At 32.5% G+C, this 15,599-nt stretch overlaps 1 long non-coding RNA gene across 1 annotated transcript in view; it reads right to left on the bottom strand.

The window, feature by feature from the left end:
* The window catches only part of LOC112476611, an 85,128-nt gene that overhangs the window by 24,113 nt on the left and 45,416 nt on the right, over positions 1-15,599 (bottom strand). Inside the window, exon 3 of the long non-coding RNA XR_003045173.1 lies at positions 2,184-2,289. This is a non-coding gene — a long non-coding RNA (uncharacterized LOC112476611). The remainder of the gene's footprint in view (positions 1-2,183; positions 2,290-15,599) is intronic.

The following is a 15,599-nucleotide window of genomic DNA, read 5'->3' as shown; positions in this document are numbered from 1 at the left end:
CAGCAAGGCTTAAATGTAATTAAATTAAATCAAAGCTGCCAATTTAAAAATCATCCTGTTTTAAATTTTATCACAGAACCATCACAAGATAGTTGCTTCTTATACTTAGTTGTTCTGCATTTTATTCTGCCATTTACATATCTTGTGGGTCTTATTTATGACTCAATAATTTTAATACTCTTTCAATATATTTAAGTTATTAACTATCCTTATCTGTTTTAAGATGTTCTCTAATACATAATAATGCCTGTCTTATACATAGTTTCTATAGTCTAAATTTTCAATAAACGTGAAAAAAAATCTAAACTCTAAACTTTCTAAATTTCAAAAGGCTTAAATAGCTTCAAATCAATTTCCTCAAAAAGCGATATTTAAAACACTACATACTCTAAGATGGAAACACTAAATACTTTGAGACAGAGTAAGATTTAGGCTGAATTTTAAAAAACAATTATCCTGCTTGTCCTTCTCCCTCTTTCTGCTTATAATTTTCTCTCCATTTTAATGCAGGTTTATATTCATTAATTCACATGCCTTCTCTCCAAAGAAAAATTAACTTCTGCTTAGTAAATTTCAGATTCTTTACATTTTCCCTAATTTCACATAAGAATCTACTATTTTAAACTCTCGAAGGGAGAAATGAGCATCAATTATGCTGTTTCTTCCCAGAATTTCTTTTCCCAGACTTGTTTTCTAATTCTTCCCTTTATATGATTCCACCATACCCCACTTAGCTTTATTTTTTATTTATTTATTTTTTTTAGGCACATCAACAAGATTTGCCTAACATTCGTCTCCCCAACATTTGAGGGTATATTCCAACTTGTGCGTGTGTGTTTGTTGATGCATCTATCACAGTCTGGCTAATGTTACCTCTCCATACTTGAAACAAATATTTTCTCTCCCCACCAGGAACCTGTGGACTTTCATTCACCAGACCCTAGATATTTCCTGTTCTTCACCATTTAGGGTTTGCATATGGATGGATAAAGTTGGAGTGTTTAGGTGAGTTAGAACCACCAGGAAGAATGCCAACCACATGTATCACCATTCACATCATTGAAAATCTCTTGCTCATAACTAACCTTGCGATGTTTTAGAGCAATATACCTATAAAATTCATATATATGAGCACTAAATAATTCCTTTCTTTAGGTCACTCTTGGCTACTTTCCATTTCCTAAGCCATTTTTTCAAAGGATGTAACCTTTCTGGTATAAATAATTTTGCAAGTGCAAAGTAGAGGTTTCTTTTGGGGGCAGGAGAGCAAGCCACTCACAGGCCTAACCAATTTCTAAGGCAGAAGCAACATGACCTACTAGGTCTCCACCCAGACTCAAAGCTGGAGTTCTGCCTCTCATTTCACCTTGTCATATGCTCCTGAAGGATTGAAGATAAGCATATAACCATGCCGTGCCTCAGTTTCCTCATCTCTAACTTGATTCCATCACCCAATACAACAAGCAGATGCTGAAGTAGGAGCAGCCTGGGGACTCAGGATCAAAAAGAAAAAAGGAAAAAGACTCGAACATGGCACCTCTTCCTCAGCTCTACCCGTTTTCCTTTCCCCCAGCAATGGAAGTGGCAAGGTTGAGGGGTACAATACGGAGAGCCTCCATGTCCCCAAACCCAACAAAAGTGCAGACAGTAATATGGTCAGAAATAAGAGCAATGTTTTTCTTTTTTAATTAAAAAAAAAAGCCAAACTAAAAGCCTTGTTCTAAAATACTGCCATGGTAGGTAAATGCTTTTTATAAAGAATAATACACAAATGAGTTCAGAGCCATAAAAATCTTATCTTTCCTTCAGCCTCTTTGCTGTTGGCTTCTTTTTCTCCATGTAAACAGACAATCTAGTCCTCATTCAGTAACCCAATACTATTGTAACTGGGGAGCGAGCACAGCGGGGAGCCTTTAAACCCCTTGGAGAAACTCCCTCCGACCCAGCCCTGGCTTCTAGAATTGTAAAGGAAACTCAGCAAAGCATTTTCAGTGTTCCAAAGAGGATTTCTGCCCCTTCCCCTGCTCAGAACTCCACACAAAATTAATTTGACTGATTAGTTACTATTGAGACACTCCGTTATTTAAAAGAAAGCAGTAAGCATAAATTTAGTTAAAAGTGATTTTTTAAAAAGCCAAGGTATAGTCATCCCAAACAGTAACAGATTAACATTAACTGCTTACTAGTTTCAACACCAGCTGCAAATGGATTGATTCTTCATTTGCTGTAAACTATCAACGCTGCCAAACTCTCCGCCAAACTTCCTTTCTATTTTAGGAAACCAAGTTCCTAGAAATAAAAAAAATAAAAATAAAAAAAAAAGAATTTTCTTTATCACGGGCTTTTAAACATTAACTACGAATACACACTGTTTCAGCATAAAATTAGTGTTCTCATCCTCTCTCTCTCTCTCTCCCCTCTTCTCTGCCTCCCTCTTTTAATTAATTTGGTAAATATCACTGCGTCCTCTGCATCCTGCTTTCCTACCTGGGCATCGCTGTAAAGTGGAAGGAACTTCATCCCTCTTTCTCTTCATCCCTACTTGAAATCCCCACAAATTTCCTTGGCTTCACTGTAATGCAATACTGGCCAAATTTCAGCAAACTCTATCCTCATAGAAAATGTAAAATGTAAAATGAGGGGGTTGTACAAGACAATCTCCAAGGTCCTTTTTAGCTCTAACATTCTATATGTGTCTGTGATGATCCAGAGAAACTGGAATAACTCCATATAAGCACCCAAATTTGGGCCTCCTTCCATATGCATTACTGCTGTCAATGTGTTTCTAAAAACTTTTGCTGAATTACAATATAACACATTTTCCCGCCTTTTTAGGCCAACATTCCCCTCTTCACTTGGCTTCTTCAACTTAAAATTCTTTTCTTTCTCTAAGAAACCATTCTGTATCACTGATAATGATAACTCCATTCCTTCCATCAAGGCCATCACTACCACCGGCAGCCTTTTTCTGACCTAATCTCTTAACAATACTGTAACACATTCTTCTAAGTAAGGCAATAGTTTCTACTTACCTAGTCCCTACAATATCATCCTCATCCTCATCTATAATATTTATTGAGAAATCCCTAGTTGACAGACACAGTTCTAAGCACAATTCATTAGTCTGAATGACCTTATAATGCAAGTTCTATTATCAGCCCCATTTTACAGATGAGGAAGTTGAGCCAAAGGTTAGTTAGGTCAGTTGCCTAAGGTGTATCCCTAATGAATAAAGGATCCAAGTCTGAAAGCCACATATTTTGAGTATAGAGTTTGCACCCTTAACCATCATAATGTACTACCTCTCTGAATAACCGACTTCCATGGGCCCTCCCACCTCTAAAAATCTGATTACCCAGCACTTGATTATCTCAGAATATTCAGTATCCTAATTGATGAATTAGGCATAATCAGAATATCTACTTTATGAAGCTGTTGTGAGAATTAAAGAAGTTTAATGTAAAGCACTCAAAACAGTGCCTGCCACAGTAAACAGTTTGAAGAAATGTCTACAGTTATTTAATGAGAGATCTCTTAATTGGTAGATAAAGACACTGAGGTCAGCAGTTAGTGGGAAAACTAGGACTGGAACCTAGAAGTAATGCATCCTGTTTCTTTTTCTTTTTTTTTTTTTTTTAATACTATTTATTCATGCAGTGCAAAATTCAGAGACACACTTAAATTTTAAGACTTTAAAATAGTCCTCATCTTGTGTTTTTCAGTCCAGAGCTTTATCTATTGAACCACACTCCTTCCCTGGTTAAAAGGCAAATTCCAAGGAATCAAGGAGCCTAGATTTGGGCCCCTGCTCCTCCTAGCACAGAGCTGGGCTTTGCTACCAGTAAATCAACAGCATCCGTTTTTGAGAGAGCAAGCTTACCAGAGGCTTCATATCTATTAAAAATCACCTCCATGTTGAGTATAGGTTTAAAATATTTTCAAATGATGATAATGATTTGGTGAAACGTATTTCTCACCAGAGGCCCTGGACTTCAAACTGAGCCCATTTTATATTTATTAATTGAAAAATAAATAGGCGTTCAAAGGAAAGATTTTCTTCCTTTTACAAACAAATCTGGGGCTTACAAGGGTTGTGCAGGTAATATTTATATTTTTAAATCAATGCGGTGTATTAAATGTCACGATAACAGTAGAGCAACTGAAGTCAACCCAGTTGAAGCTGGGTCCTCCTAGAATTCTACAATGGAAACAATCCTTTCACTTTTGGAGGTATATATTTTTTTTCCCTGTGGCCTCATGGGAATCAGTAAATAAACACACACATTTTGTGGCAAACAAATGCTATACTAACATATCAAAAAAATACTACATTACTTGGGTAGAACACAGCTACTATAGCAATAACTATTCAAAAGACAAAATAAGCATTTTTAAAAAGCACATTAATCTGGTAATGCCAACGACAATTAAAACCAAATCATTTCAGTACCCTTTATATTTTCATAATATGTCATTAGCTTCAGACTTTCGGTTAGCATATTATACCATGATACTGGCTACTTTGATTATCTCTCAAGGTCTCATTCGAGAATCCAAGGTCCTTAAACCTTTGAATTTCTGTTACCTTCTTCAAGGAACATTCCACCTCACCCTGATGTCAGAACCCCAAACTTTTTGGCATTTAGAGCAGGTAAATAAAAATGAATATGTCTTCATTTTTTAATGTCTACCACATTTTTTTTTTACTGTAGTTTCAGTTCTAGAATTTTACATGCATTTTAAAAAAATAAATAGTATTTTTGCACAAGACCTTCATTTTATACTGGTTTATGAGTTCCTGACCATACACTAAGAACTAAAGCCCCACCTCACAACATCGAATTTGCCTCAGTCCAGAGAAATTTTAAATCCATGCTGCTCTTTTGTGCATGCATTAAAAAATATTATCTCAATTAGTTTTTTTCACTATTGTGGAAATTTTCAAACAAAGAAAAGTAGAAAGTATAACAAACATCCATGCATACATTAACTCTATTTAATAGTTATTAACATTTGGTCATATTTGCTTAATCTCTCCTTTTTTTCTCTGCTGAAGTACTCTAAATACAGACATCATGGCATTTCACTTCCAGATACTTCATTGGGCATGTCTGAAAAGTAAGGACATTTTCCTATATAACCAGAATTCCATTATCACTCCTATAAAATGAACAATAATCCCTACTACCCAGGCCATACTCTAATTTCTCCACTTGGAGTTTAATTTTCTTGATGATATCCTTAATTCTGTATTCTGTCATCAGTGACAGTACACGTGTTTTTAAATAAGTGCCATCTCTCAAGTTGCTAATCCAACCAGTTCTGCTAAGGAAGCAGTAATCTCCCTGAACTCACCCATGCCCATCATCTGACAGACCATCAGGCATCTTTCGATGTGGCCCTTATGCCCATTGGAAATGTCATGTTAAATCAAACACTGATGAAAACCGGATCGAAGATCCTGTGGAACTTCAAATAGATATTTTCCCTTAATAATCAGTGTGCATTGGGGAGCAAATGGAGTGGGACAAGGGACCATGAAACCCTAAATATAGTCACAATTTAAAATGAGGTTGTTTTGCTTAATCATTCAGTACAGGTCTATATAGCTAAATCTACACAAGATGCAAAAGTGGTAAGTTTTTATAGAACAAATTCCCTGAACTCGGAAAAAAAAAAATTCACTTTTCCTTCAATCATTGTGAATGCGGTAAAAGTGAAATTATAATAATCCATGGGAGGGTAGAATAACTGGATTATTTAGATTTTCTAGCAGTAAGAAATCAAGAGGCTTTTGGCGGGAGGTGGAGAAGGAGATTAGAAACCGACCTGACATAAGTTTTAAGTCATGTTCAGTCATAAAGACCAGGGCAAAAGGTCTGTCTTGTCCTTTTGTAGGAAATAATCAGAAGAATAGAGCAAATAAGTAACTGAGATAATTTTTTCTCTTCCATTCTGTCGGCAAGCTACTTGTTTTTCTAGAAATGATCAAGTCTCCTATATATGCCTCTTTGTCTCTTAAAAACTGATTCAAATGAGAAAAGATGGTCGAGACTTTTGCAAGCTCTGACACTTGAAGCTGTCTGTGGGGCCGTTCTTCCATGCCATTTAGGTTGAGAATGCAGCTTGGAAAAGCTAAACAACATTCTTCCTTAATCATTACCTTTCGTATCTTCCCTTTCTCCCTGAATCCATAAAGCCACCATAAAAATATGTGCTATGTTATTTTTAAGTTGTTATTTTTATTGGTTTACATATGACTGAATTAGTTAAGGAAATACAATTTTTTTTTTTTTCACTGAGGGAAAAAACTGTATGGGGAAAAGATAAAGATATCTCTTCTTTCCGTTGTAACCAAATAACAACACATTTTGTTCTTTTCTGTTTTCTCCCCCTTTTTAAATAAGAAAATGATAACAAAAGTATGAAATAGAAAACATTTACTGATAGTATCAAAACTGAGGTGTGCCCATCAACACTCAGCTATATGCCACCCGCTTGGGATCCTTATTCGAAACACATGCCAACATGCCCATGTGTCCACTTACAAAAATGTATGTGTAGGAACATTTACATTTGATATGATAATTTATGTAGAGGAAGTCAGAGGGAACTGCTTCCAAAATGGAACCAAAGGACAGCTTGGAAAATCAGAATCCAAACAACCTCAAAATAAACACACACACACGCCCCCCAGAACTTTAAATGCCTCACAGGAAAGGGTTTTTTTTTTTTTCCTCTAAAGAGTTCCTTTCTAAATGAAGTTTCCAGTACAAGCATTTCTGTATTATACCATCCTTTACAGGCATTCTACTGTCATGACACAGAATGTCAGCATCACTTACCTAGTAGATACTTATTACCAGGATACACATAGTAATAGAAACATTGTTCTTTAAAGTTGAAAAGGTCCTCAGAAATCATCTAATTCCATTTATTCGCTCCATAGATGAAGACAAAAGAGGTAAAATGACTAACCAAGGCCATACAGCCTGCTGAATTGTTAACCTTCTTAAATAGATAGCAGAGCGAAAAATAAAAAAATTTAAACAAAAAGAACTGCCACATAGAAAGCCAGGGACATGATGGAGAATAACCAAACTAAAAGATAGAGCTGTACTTTCTGACAACTTTTCAGTAGCGAAGGGTTGTTTCCTATAATGTACCTTTGAATGAAGGCAGGAAGGCATCAAGAGGGACAATCACACGGGCAAGAATATGTGCACAGCCTGTCTCCAGTTGCACATACGCTGCGTGGTCGTGCAGCCAATGTCATTAGTCAGTGATGGATTTCTGAGTTTTTAGATCACCAAAGATCCTTTATAGGTGTTTTTACATATTTGCCATTTTTCTGGCTTCGAAGGCTTTATTTAGGAGAGTGGTAAGGGGAGGTGGCCAATAACTAAGTTATTTATTGATTTTTCTGGAAATTTTGGTGACTAAAAAACAAGATCGAAGAATACCTTAAGGGTGCTAAAGGGTGATCACGTACTACAAAAAAGAAGCTGAAGTCACTAGAAATTCACCAGATGAAATTCACCAAATGAAATTCACCAAATGAAACAAACTGCCGAGGCAGTATGTCCTTTGATGCAGACCTAGAGGGAAGTGACACCTGAAGAGGGAATCGTCACCAAACAAACGCAGTACACTCCATAAATGGGACCACCAAGGGGTTTGAACCATCTGCCATTGAGCTCTTTTAGACTAAAGACACAGTAATTTCTCTTGGTTAGAGTAGCCCAATACATTTAAAACTTAGAAGCAGAGAAAATTGAACAAGTACTAAGGACGAACAAAAATATAGTAGTAACTTTCTCAAGGTACATTTAGAGATAATGAACCAGACTTTCTCCTGTTATGAACCAAAATACCACAGATGACCACAACTTGAATACCAAGACGTTATAGGACCCCATTAGAATAATTTGACACTGTTCATTTGGGAAATTGTAATAATATAAAAATTATTATATTTTCTCAAGAAGTCTGGGTAATTTGCTCCATGCAAATAGGGGATACAAGCAGGCTTTGTCAGAATTGATAGTTAACTAGGTCTTTCCAGGTTTGTGGAAAGAGAGGAATAAAGATATTTCTTTACCTCCCTCACCTTCTCCCATCTACGTTTCTTTAGAAAAATACTCCTGGGTAAATCAACATCTAAATTCTTTAGAAAAATACTCCTGGGTAAATCAACATCTAAATGGTTAGAGAAAGGGTCATATTTGGCTAAGTATCAATTATAAACATAGACCTAGACATTGGGTAAAATGTGTTATGAGATTAATGGATTGGATTATCAATAAAGATGAGTGACATTTTTAAATGTTCATATTTTATAGCTTATAACACTTTTGATTAAGCCAGTCAAATAATGTTGCAAAAGTCAACAATACTAGTGTGAAAATTGCTTAGATGAACCTCAGAGCTTTATAAGCGAGATTTGGGATAGCTTTACCAATGGTATACTGCAGTATCACAGTTTAGTAAGAGCCATAAATATAATGATCATATAAAACCAAAAGAAGATAGGTGTCTGCTTCCATACATTTGTTCAGTTCTCATTTCTTTGGCCATAGCTATAATACAGGTTTAAAAAAAGATTTAGAAACCTAACACAGTTCAGGAGACAAGCTCTAACCCAGTCAAATCTGTATTAAGACACAGTGTTTTGTTTTGTTTTGTTTTGTTTTTTTGAGTCAAAGTAATCTGAAAAATGCTAGGGGTGAAGTGGTCTTCTTGTCCATTTTACTGACATTTAGCTTAGCCACATCTTTTCGGGCAGCTAGTTTCTTTCCTATCTGTCAGTTGTGATCTAGTGCTTGTCAGAACGCTTAACAAATTTTGGGAATTAAAAAAAGCTTTTAAAATTCTAGTCAATAGTAACAGTGAAAAGTGATCAAGGCCAGAGGTTTGTTTTGTTGTTATTACGTGTGGCCGGCCGGCCTGCCTGCCTTCCTTCCTTCCTTCCTTTCTTCCTTCCTTCCTTCCTTCCTTCCTTCCTTCCTTCCTTCCTTCCTTCCTTCCTCTTTCTTTTTATCATTTGGATAGCGAAAGAGATATAGTGGATAGTTACCAAGCACAAACCAATAAAGTTGCCATTGAGAATGCTTAAACCCTTTGTATTTGGGGTAAGTTTCAAATAGAAAGTTCTCCAGCAAAATGGGATATTAATATAAAAATAAGACACAGGAAGTTAACAAAGTTAAAGAAAAATTTTTGTTCATGAGAGAAAAGAAAGTTTCATTGAGACGGGGTCCAATTTTTCTAGTAATTAAAAAAATCATTACTTTGTAATATTTATTTTATGTGGTATGGATTACCAATAAAGATGAGTGATATTCTCAAATGCTCATATTTTATAGCCCATAAGACTATAATGTTGCAAACATTTTAAACTATAATTATATATTTCTTCTTATACGGCATTTTGTAAAAAAAAAAAAGAAAAAAGAAGAAAGAAAAAATTTGATGAAGACAAAAACTTCTGGACCAATATTGAAAGTTTTAAACATTATTATTTCTTACATTAAAATTAGCAAAAAGGAAAACTTGCCAGTGCTTTTCAATTTTTTCTAATAATACTTTCTAAATACAGATGAAAAAATTTTTAAACATTTGGCAAGATCAAAACTCCTTAAAGATTTATTTATCATGCTCAAGGTTTTAAAAGTTAGAATTCTTCAATCGAAATCTAAAGAAAAGAATATCTTTTAGAATATCTGAAAATATATTTTAGAAATAAACACAATTTCTTGTTCAGCTTTTATTAATTTTGGCAACTACTTTAAGAGACCATAATATAGATTTTTTAATACTATGAAAAAATTTTAAATTAATTAAAAATTACATGCTAACAGGTATCACTATTTTTAAATGTTTTTTAAATATCTATAAAATGCATAATAGTAAATAGTAATAAAATAGTAAAATGCCATTTTAGTTTTCATCTATAGCTCCTATTTAATAAGGTATCACTAGAAATTTTTTGTTAAATTATATCATTTTATTTTAATTCAGAAATATATATAGTTTTTTCTTAAATGCAGTTCATCGTAATCGAGTTAATGTTTTTATTTTTAATCAAGGACTTATACTTATTACATTTAGATATCAAATTCAGGAGGTAATTGGGCTTATCCCTAACATTTCCCTTAATGTTGGTATAGTTCTATATAATCACTATATAAAAAAGTACTGTGCTTTTATAATGTCTATATATCTATATGAAAACCAAAAATCTTCACAGGGCTATGTTGCCTGGGTGAGGCCTGACAACTGAATGTAAATATCAGGTAGCTAGAACTGAGTCATATAACCTTTTAGCACCCTCTAAAATCAAGCCGTACCCTCTTTCACTTTTAAAACTGTGAGATTAATTAATTCAGAAAGTAAAGTAAATGCAACTGGTTAGCCATAGATTCGAAGGTTCTAAAACTGCATTAAAATTTTCCTCTTTATTGATTCTTTCTATGGTAGGTCTTATGTCCTGTGTAATACCCTTTATTATTATTACTATTGTTATTATTATTTTACCCTATAGGACGTATAACATTTATTCCTATATCAATGTAAATAGTTTAGTAAGATATAATTATAAACCATGTTTTGAGTTACATTCTGCATCAAAATTGTAATCTGCTGCAGCTGTTTCATTTAAGTCTAAGAGTTGGCAAAATGGAAAGTTTAAAAAGTATTATCATTTTCTTTTGAAAACATTACTTATAATATTACATGTCTTAGATAAAACAAAAATAATCCCTTTTCTGAAATCATTGTTTCAGCAACTTTAAAAAAAATGCAAGAAAAGTTCAATATTTCATTTAGTTTCTGTTTCTTGCTACTACTTCATGTATTTGTATGTAAAACAAAAAAGCATTATTTTTATATGCATTTTAAAAACCAGTAAGTGAATATGTGACTACTTCTAGAAAGTATACTTTGTCTTTAGAATTTATACACAAATCGAAGTAAATAAAGGGTTTATATTCCAACTTAAGGGTACAAAATCTGAGCAATAAAATACCAACTTATTTAAATGTTTGGCATCCAAAGTAAAATTTTGTTATTCTGCTTTACAAATCTAAAAAGAGCTTAACTAAAATAATTTAAAATTTTTTATATTTAGTTAAGGTTGCTTTTAGTTTTTAGCAAATGTTTTTAAATAGAATTTCTATTCAGAAGGTATACGTTTTCATTGTTTTACAAATAAATATAATGTAGGTTTTTAATTCAATTTTTCAAAACTTTAAATTAAAAAAATCTTAAGCAATTAATACTTTCTTATTGATTCCTTGCTTTTCATGGAAATAAAACTTTTAACTAAAGTAGATTAGCTCATCTTCCTTTTAGTATATTAAATATCAAGAATTTAAGCTGTTCTTAAAAGCATAAGAAGAGTTTTAAATATTTACAATAATTTTATTCCTAAGTAAAATATTTGTGAATTAGCAATAATTCATATTAAAATTTAGAAATGGTCAGTGACTCTTTATGGGAGAAAATAAAAAATTATATTAATTTTTAACAGTAGCATATGTTAACTATTAGTCCAAAACTGTTTATTTTGTTCTTTTTAATCTTTTTTTGCATTATTAAAGATAGATTTCAGGACTAAATTGACAATGAACTTCTATAGTTATCCATTTGCCTTCATCAAAATGTTCCTGCTTGGCTAACCTCTTTTTTTTATAATTTGGTTGTTTCTTTTAAATTAAGGTTCATATAAACATATGATAAAATGTCTTGCATGCTTACAACAGAGAAAAATCATATTTATAAGATATGATTTAAAAAAACATTTTAATTATGTCTTCCTTTTACTGAACTATAAATTGATTGCCGAATTATTTTTAATAATCTAAATTTAGTTTTTCAGATTATTTTAGAATTATGTATTTTTACTTTAATTCTGAAAATACATTAAGTTAAAAAAGTATAATCATATAATTATATAATTTTAAACAGTAAACATTAGTTTAGCATTTAGTATTTAAGCCCAGTATTTTGCCACTGGGCTTTATAAAAGCTTTATGTTAAGAGCTTAAAGTATTTAATTATGTCAGTCTGAAAAAAATCTTCAAATATTATAAAATTATAAAGAAAAATCTTAAAGTTAAATTTGAAAAAATTTTAAATTTTGGTTTTATTTTCTTTCATAGTTTGTCAATCTAGTTTCATAAAGTTTAGGCATTCTGTAAAACAGATAATAGCCATTTCATGTCTGATATTTGGAAATGTTTTGATATGATTTTAGTTTGTAAAACTGTCTTTTAAATTTTGTGTATACCTGAACCTTTCTTTAAAGCAGCATTAGAATTAATGTGATTCTGCTGAATATATTCCACAAGTCTATCTTTGAAGAACAAGTGAAATAAATAATAAAGCTTACTTTTTATATTCATTTAACTATCCTGGTTTAAATACTATGCTTCTAATTTTCTAATGGGACATATGACAGGCCTTGGCAGTAGTAATTTCTGGCATGAACGAGTTTCAAATTTTGTTTTAAGTATCTGATATATTTCATGGACTATTAATCTACCCAATTTTTACCTTGAAATTTGTAGCCCAATTCAATTTTATGTGAATATTTGCTTTAAATTTTTTAAAAAAATATACCCATAATGGGTTTGTAAAATAACTTTAAAAGATCATGTATCTTTAGCTGACTGGATCAATGTAATTACTTTTGGATTTCTGAACCTGTATAATTTCATAAGATGGTTGTTATTTTAGCACCTATCAATAACTACCCTCATGTGTAGTAGACACACAGGTAATAATTCCTTCCTTTATTTAAATTGTCTAATTCGCAAGCATAAACAAATACCACATGAATGGAACCATAGGGCATCACATCCAAAGCAGATAGCTTAATGAGTTTCTTTTATCTTCTGTTAAATTTGTCATCTCCTCTGAAAAAGAAAGGTACTTAGAAGGTTTGTTTTGAGAAAAATTTTTTGAGGGGAGAGGGGAGTCATTCATAAAAATTACTTTTAATTTTTTTGTTTATCATTCATAAAAATTACTTTTAATTTTTTTGAAAAAAGATCCTTCGAGAGTCTTACTTTCTTTTCCTTTAAATTATATACATTTCATTAAGGTTGAATGCATAGAAAAAATATGTATATATATATTTTTTGAAATTTCTTCCTGACTTAAATCCTATAGCCCTTTTCAAACTCTCAGGGTGAAGTTCTCTTATCTGGTGAATTGGTCAGTGAAGATAAACAACCCTCATAGTTTAGGATCCTTCAATCTTCTTTTTCCAGTGAGGAAATTTTTTTTCCCTTTGAATTATTTGAATAACTGCTACAATTTTTCAGTTTAATTTGCATGTCTAGACAGGAAACTAGACTGACTAAAGCTTGGAAGGGCTGTGATTTCTAAAACTGCTTTTTTTTTTTTTTTTGGAAACTGCATTTTGAATTGTGTTTCTTACTATTTTCCATGTGTAACTTCACTGACTGCATCTAAGGCCTTCTAAAAACCCTGTGACATTTTAAGCAGTCATTATCCAGAAATATATATACACATTTTAAAACTTACCAGAGTCTGTTTTACTTTTCCTCTTTTAAAAGCCCACCACAGGTCTTCTTAGTTTGTCACTTACGTGCAAGAAAATATAAATTATCTCCCCCAAAACCCAGTTTTCATGAACAAATAAAAGTGTTTTACGTCTTTATACAAAAAGAAAAAGTATTTGTGGTTTTCTAAACAGGTTGCTATTTGAAGGTAATTCTTAAAGGTAACGGCTTAAAGGTAACTCTAGAGAAGAAAATGGAATGCAGGAATGGTTTTAATTTGTTAAACGTAAGATTTGTTCAATTATATTTTCCTGAAATTCTTTTTAGAAAACATTATTGATCATTTCATAAGACAAAAAATAAGCTACTTTAAAATTCATGTTGTTTAAGAAATATGCAAAAAGAAATCTAAAGCTTTATTCATCATTCTTTCAAATGGCTAATGGCAGACTGGAAAGAGTTAAAAATGTGATTGAATGAAAGTGGTCAAAAGGTACAAACTTCCAATTATAAGATAAATAATTACTAGGGATGTGATGTGAAAAATGGTGCCTATAGCTACCACTGCTATAGGTATGTTTGAAAGTTGCTGAGAGAGTAAATCCTAGAAGTTCTCATAAGAAGAAAAAAAAAGGTTTTTTGTAACTATATATGAGGTTATGGATGTTAACTAAACTTAATGTGGTAATCATTTTGTGATATATGTATGTCAAGTCATCATGCTGTAGACCTTCAACTTATACAGTGCTATATGTCAATTATATCTCAATAAAACTAACAAAATAAACAAAAATAAACAAAAAAAAGAAACAGGAAAACATGATTAAATCAGAAGCTCTAATTAATGTTGCTCCAACATTTGCTATCGCTATATAAATAAAGCAAGACCCTGCATGGAATCCTTCATTTTCAACATGTTAAATAAATTTTTTTTTAAAAAGTAAAGCTTTACCCACGAAATATAAACAAAAAAGTACACCCTCTCAAATTTTCTTAATCAATTGGTCTTAAAATATTATTCAAGCAACATTATTTTTCCTTCTTGTAGTTTTTGTTGACACCCACAAAATGGAACCTGGAAAATACACTCTTTGGCATCACAAGTTGAGCTAACCATAAGAAAAAAGGAACTCAAAACAAAAAACATTTTGATCATAAACTTTGTAGAACTGTTAGACCCCATCCCAACGTTAAAATTTATGAGACTGCCTTTTGAAAATGGTCCTTTCTTAAGCCATTTTGGTTTGAGCACACCTAGATAAATTCTTATATGCCTCTGCCCTCCCTCCACCCCCCAAAATTTTTTTCCCAGTAAGATTCAATTTTCTAATAGGGATCAAAACAGTAAAAGAGAAAACTCCCATGTTCTTTAGGAGAAGAATAAACTATTAGAACGTCATCAAAATACACATCAATATTATCTCCCTTTTAAAAGGAAAAATTTTAAATAATAAAAAATCTTTAATTCCATATTATGGTCAATCAGAATAAACTGTAAGGTAAGTGACAAAGAATTCCTGCATTAAGTTGTGTTGGTTATATTAACAGGAATTGTTGCTGCTGCTGCTGCTATTATTATTTATGTGTGATATAAATTACACATAAGGTGGCTATATGGCAGGGCGAAAAAAATAAAAAAATAAAAAAAGAGAAAACTCCCTGTTCCCCAAATGTTGTGCACTGCATTTAGCTTTCTCATCCTGTATTTCCCTCCCTAAGATAATCCACCTCTCGTTGTACCCTCTCCAAGGACAGAGCCCATGCAACTTTACAGTTCAAACTGTTTAGGGTGGTAACTCTTTCCTATTTGAGGAAAGACGGGAGCACCAGCTACATACCTGGTTCTAGGATTCAATTAAACCTTTGCCAGAGGCAGCTTTTGTTTTCAGAAAAGAAGCCTTTACAAATCAGCAGATGGAGGTCAGCTAAGATAACCCAAAAGTACGGAGACCATTCCATGTGGATTTTCTAGTGCAGCCCCGATTTCAGAAAATGTTATTCTTGTCAATAAAAGCAAATGATTAAACATGCACTAAATGCGATGCAAATTTATAACTCTGAGAGACTCTT

This window comes from Pteropus alecto, unplaced genomic scaffold, assembly GCF_000325575.1.
Source record: "Pteropus alecto unplaced genomic scaffold, ASM32557v1 scaffold71, whole genome shotgun sequence".
Lineage (NCBI taxonomy): Eukaryota > Metazoa > Chordata > Mammalia > Chiroptera > Pteropodidae > Pteropus > Pteropus alecto.
This window is presented reverse-complemented; position numbering and strand designations above follow the sequence as displayed.